The 5,942-nt window shown below is 44.1% G+C and overlaps 1 pseudogene; it reads right to left on the bottom strand.

Moving 5' to 3' along the window:
- LOC122448908 lies at positions 1 to 5,632 on the bottom strand (annotated as a pseudogene).
- Positions 5,633 to 5,942: the final 310 nt, after the last annotated feature.

The following is a 5,942-nucleotide window of genomic DNA, read 5'->3' as shown; positions in this document are numbered from 1 at the left end:
GATTTTTCTGGCCCAGTAAAAAGAGGAAACACTAAGATCATCTCTGCTGTAGAGTTGCTTCTCCAGTTAACAATATCATGTGTTTTTCAGGATGTTTCTTGGGCATGCATGTATGACACTGTCACTTCATGATTCTACTTCCCACAAGCAGATATCTCCTCCACTCTGTCTTTCATCCCAAGAAAGCCACTGTCATCCACCCAAAGGTTTTCCAAGGTAAACCAAAGTCACTTCCGTGTTGCCATATACAGCAGAAACTGCTGGATATAAGCAGACCTTTGGAAGTCCTCTAAAGGCAACCCCCAGGAATTCATATCCACGTTCAAAAGCTAGAGTCTTATCTTCCATGTCCAAGATGACTCGAATTCTTTCTCCTATCTGATATTTTGGTGCATTGTTGCACTGTGGAAAACTGCCATTGACTTCTCCATTATGTAGTAGATTATTGTCCACTAGATTCCAGCCCCAGCTCTGGTCATCACTGCCCAGCAATGCCACATAACCTTGGCACTGCGTGGGGGCTCGTTTTGTAGCAATTCCAATCACTGCCACAGTGCCCAGGGGGCCCTCCCACCACACTTCCCGTGCATGGCGGCCCTCACCGAAACCAATCTTGGTCCTTGCACCATCAGTGCTCTGAGCGATGGGGTTTTCGATGTAAAGTAAAGCCATTCTTCTTAATGTAGACATTCCTGGAGCAGTCATTAGTGCTGAAAGCATGTTGGAAAGCACGTATCTTGGCCTTGTAGCTGGGCAGGTTGCAGAGGATGTCCTGCGCAGAGCCTCCTCTGCCAGGCTGCGGGCGCACAGGCTCCGCCACACCTCGCTCTTCTCATCGCCGTGCAGGCAGCGGTACCAGTGCTTGCACACCAGGGCGCAGCTCGGACAGCTCCAGGTAGAACACCAACTCCAGCACCCGGCTGGGCAACCGGCCCCCGGCCCCAGAGCCCGAGCCGGCGCCCGCACCGCCGCCGCTGCAGCCAGCGCCGCCCGAGGCTGCCCCAGCCCCCGGGCCGGCGCCGCCATCGCCTCACCAGCCGGCCCGAGGGCCGCCGCCGCCGCCGCCCCTTCCCCCCGTCTCTGCTCCAGAGGCCAAGCCTCGCCTTGAGGATAAGTCTATTCTCTCTCTCTGTTTCTCCATTGCTGCCCTGCAAATAAATTCTTCGGTACCATATTTCTAGATTTGATATATATGCGTTAGTGTACGATATTTATCTTTCTCTTTCTGGCTTACTTCACTCCGTATAATAGGCTCTAGATGCAAGCACCTCATTAGAACTGACTTAAATGTGTCCTTTTTGTGGCTGAGTAATATTCCATTGTGTATATGTACCAAAACTTCTTTATCTATTTATCTGTCGATGGACATCTAGGTTGCTTCCATGTTCTAGCTATTGTAAATAGCGCTGCAATGAACATTGGGATACATGTGTCTTTTTCAGTTTTGGTTTCCTCAGGATATATGCCTAGGAGTTGGGTTGCTGGGTCATATGGTGGTTTTATTCCTAGTTTTTCAAGGACTCCTCATACTGTCTTCCATGATGGTGGCATCAGTTTACATTCCCACCAACAGTACAAGAGCCTTTCCTTTTCTCCACACCCTCTCCAGCATTTATTGTTTATAGACTTTTTGATGATGGCCATTCTGACCAGTGTGAGGTGATATCTCATTGTAATTTTGATTTGCATTTCTCTAATAATGAGCGATTGGCTAGTTTTCTGTGATTATGGTCAGTGTGCCTGCCCTTTGATGCCCTCTCGCAACACCTACTGTCTTACTTGGGTTTCTCTTACCTTAGACATGGGGTATCTCTTCACGGCTACTCCAGCAAAGCACAGTTGCTGCTCCTTACCTTGGACGAGGCAGGCACACTGAAACCATAATCACAGAAAACTAGCCAATCTGATCACAGGACCACAGCCTTGTCTAACTCAATGAAACTAAGCCATGCCGTGTGGGGCCACCCAAGACGGACGGGTCATGGTGGAGAGGTCTGACAGAATGTGGTCCACTGGAGAAGGGAATGGCAAACCACTTCAGTATTCTTGCTTTGAGAACCCCATGAACAGTATGAAAAGGCAAAGTGATAGGATACTGAAAGAGGAACTCCCCAAGTCGGTAGGTGCCCAATATGCTACTGGAGATCAGTGGAGAAATAACTCCAGAAAGAATGAAGGGATGGTGCCAAAGCAAAAACAATACCCAGTTGTGCATGTGACTGGTGATAGAAGTAAGGTCCGATGCTATTAAGAGCAATATTGCATAGGAACCTGGAATGTTAGGTCCATGAATCAAGGCAAATTGGAAGTGGTCAAACAGGAGATGGCAAGAGTGAACATCGACATTCTAGGAATCAGTGAACTAAGATGGACTGGAATGGGTGAATTTAACTCAGATGACCATTATATCTTCTACTGTGGGCAGGAATCCCTTAGAAGAAATGGAGTAGCCATCATGGTCAACAAAAGAGTCCGAAATGCAGTACTTGGATGCAATCTCAAAAATGACAGAATGATTTCTGTTCATTTCCAAGGCAAACCATTCAATATCATGGTAATCCAAGCCTATGCCCCAACCAGTAATGCTGAAGAAGCTGAAGTTGAACGGTTCTATCAAGACCTACAAAACCTTTTAGAACCAACACCCAGAAAAGACGTCCTTTTCATTATAGGGGACTGGAATGCAAAAGTAGGAAGTCAGGAAACACCTGGAGTAACAGGCAAATTTGGCCTTGGAGTACAGAATGAAGCAGGTCAAAGGCTAGTAGAGTTTTGCCAAGAGAACACACTGGTCATAGCAAACAACCTCTTCCAACAACACAAGAGAAGACTCTACACATGGACATCACCAGATGGTCAACACCGAAATCAGATTGATTATATTCTTTGCAGCCAAAGATGGAGAAGCTCTATACCAAAAACAAGACCGGGAGCTGACTGGGGCTCAGATCATGAACACTTTATTGCCAAATTCAGACTTAAATTGAAGAAAGTAGGGAAAACCACTAGACCATTCAGGTATGACCTAAATCAAATCCCTTATGACTATACAGTGGAAGTGAGAAATAGACTTAAGGGACTATATCTGATAGAGTACCTGATGAAATATGGACGGAGGTTTGTGACATTGTACAGGAGACAGGGATCAAGACCATCCCCATGGAAAAGAAATTCAAAATGGCAAAATGGTTGTCTGAGGAGGCATTACAAATAGCTGTGAAAAGCAAAGGAGAAAAGGAGAGATATTCCCATTTGAATGCAGAGTTCCAAAGAATGGCAAAGAGAGATAAGAAAGCCTGTCTCAGTGATCAATGCAAAGAAATAGAGGAAAACAACAGAATGGGAAAGACTAGAGATCTCTTCAAGAAAATTAGAGATACCAGGGGAATATTTCATGCAAAGATGGGTTCAATAAAGGACAGAAATGGTATGGACCTAACAGAAGCAGAAGATATTAAGAAGAGGTAGCAAGAATACACAGAAGAACGGTACAAAATAAGATCTTCACGGCCCAGATAATCACGATGGTGTGATCACTCACCTAGAGCCAGACATCCTGGAATGTGAAGTCAGGTGGACCTTAGAAAGCCTCACTATGAACAAAGCTAGTGGAGGTGATGGAATTCCAGTTGAGCTATTTCAAATCCTGAAAGATGATGCTGTGAAAGTGCTGCACTCAACATGCCAGCAAATGTGGAAAACTCAGCAGTGGCCACAGGACTGGAAAAGGTCAGTTTTCATTCCAATCCCAAAGAAAGGCAATCCCAAAGAATGCTCAAACTACCACACAATTGCACTCATCTCACACGCTACTAAAGTAATGCTCAAAATTCTCCAAGCCAGGCTTCAGCAATACGTGAACCATGAACTTCCAGATGTCCAAGCTGGTCTTAGAAAAGGCAGAGGAACCAGAGATCAAGTTGCCAACATCTGCTGGATCATCGGAAAAGCAAGAGAGTTCCAGAAAAACATCTATTTCTGCTTTATTGACTATGCCAAAGCCTTTGACTATGTGGAGCACAATAAACTGTGGAAAATTCTGAAAGAGATGGGCATACCAGACCACCTGACCCACCTCTTGAGAAACCTATATGCAGGTCAGGAAGCAACAGTTAGAACTGGACATGGAACAACGGACTGGTTCCAAATAGGAAAAGGAGTACGTCAAGGCTGTACATTGTCACCCTGCTTATTTAACTTATATGCAGAGTACATCATGAGAAACACTGGGGTGGAAGAAGCACAAGCTGGAATCAAGATTGCTGGGAGAAATATCAATAACCTCAGACATGCAGATGACACCACCCTTATGGCAGAAAGTGAAGAGGAACTAAAAATCCTCTCGATGAATGTGAAAGAGGAGAGTGAAAAAGTTGGCTTAAAGCTCAACATTCAGAAAACTAAGATCATGGCATCTGGTCCCATCACTTCATGGGAAATAGATGGGGAAACAGTGGAAACAGTGTCAGACTTTATTTTTCTGGGCTCCAAAATCACTGCAGATGGTGATTGCAACCATGAAATTAAAAGACACTTACTTCTTGGAAGGAAAGTCATGACCAACCTCGATAGCACATTAAAAAGCAGAGACATTACTTTGCCAACAAAGGTCCGTCAAGTCAAGGCTATGGTTTTTCCAGTGGTCATGTATGGATGTGAGAGTTGGACTGTGAAGAAAGCTGAAACACCGAAGAATTGATGCTTTTGAACTGTGATGGGAGAAGACTCTTGAGAGTCCCTTGGACTGCAAGGAGATCCAACCAGTCCATCCTAAAGGAGATGAGTCCTGGGTGTTCATTGGAGGGACTGATGTTGAAGCTGAAACTCCAAAACTTTGGCCACCTGATGGGAAGAGTTGACTCATTGGAAAAGACCCTGATGCTGGGAGGGATTGGGGGCAGGAGGAGAAGGGGACGACAGAGGATGAGATGGCTGGATGGCATCACCGACTTGATGGACATGAGTTTGAGTAAACTCCGGGGGTTGGTGATGGACAGGGAGGCCAGCATGCTGTGATTCATGGGGTCGCAAAGAGTCGGACACGACTGAGCTACTGAACTGAACTGAATAATGAGCAATGTTGAGCATCTTTTCATGTGTTTGTTAGTTATCTGTACGTCTTCTTCAGAGAAATGTCTGTTTAGGTCTTTCCCCACTTTTTGATTGGGTTGTTTGTTTTTCTGATATTGAGTTGTATCAGGTGCTTGTATATTTTGGAAATTAATCCTTTGTCAGTTGTTTCATTTGCTATTATTTTCTCCCATTCTGAAGGTTGTCTTTTCACCTTGCTTATAGTTTCCTTTGCTGTGCAAAGCTTTTAAGTTTAATCAGGTCCCACTGTTTACTTTTGTTTTTATTTCCATTACTCTAGGATGTGGGTCATAGAGGATCTTGCTTTGATTTATGTTATCGAGTGTTCTGCCTATGTTTTCCTCTAAGAGTTTCATAGTTTCTGGTCTTACATTTAGGCATTTAATCCATTTTGAATTTATCTTTGTGTATGGTGTTAGGAAGTGTTCTAATTTCATTCTTTTACATGTAGGTGTCCAGTTTTCCCAGCACCATTTATTGAAGAGGCTATCTTTGCCCCAATGTATATTCTTGCCTCCTTTGTCAAAAATAAGGTACCCATAGGTGCATGGGTTAATTTCTGGTTCTTTCTGTCTTGTTCCATTGGTCTGTATTTCTGTTTTTGTGCCAGTATCATACTGTCTTGATGATGGTACCTTTGTAGTATAATCTGAAGTCAGGAAGGTTGATTCCTCCAGCTCCATTCTTCTTTCTCAAGACTGCTTTAGTTATTCAGGGTATTTTGTGTTTCCATATGAATTGTGAAATTTTTCGTTCTAGTTCTGTGGAAAATGCCATTGGTAATTTCATAGGGATCACATTGAATCTGTAGATTGCATTTGGTAGTATAGTAATTTTCACAGTATTGATTC

This window comes from Cervus canadensis, chromosome 10, assembly GCF_019320065.1.
Source record: "Cervus canadensis isolate Bull #8, Minnesota chromosome 10, ASM1932006v1, whole genome shotgun sequence".
Lineage (NCBI taxonomy): Eukaryota > Metazoa > Chordata > Mammalia > Artiodactyla > Cervidae > Cervus > Cervus canadensis.
This window is presented reverse-complemented; position numbering and strand designations above follow the sequence as displayed.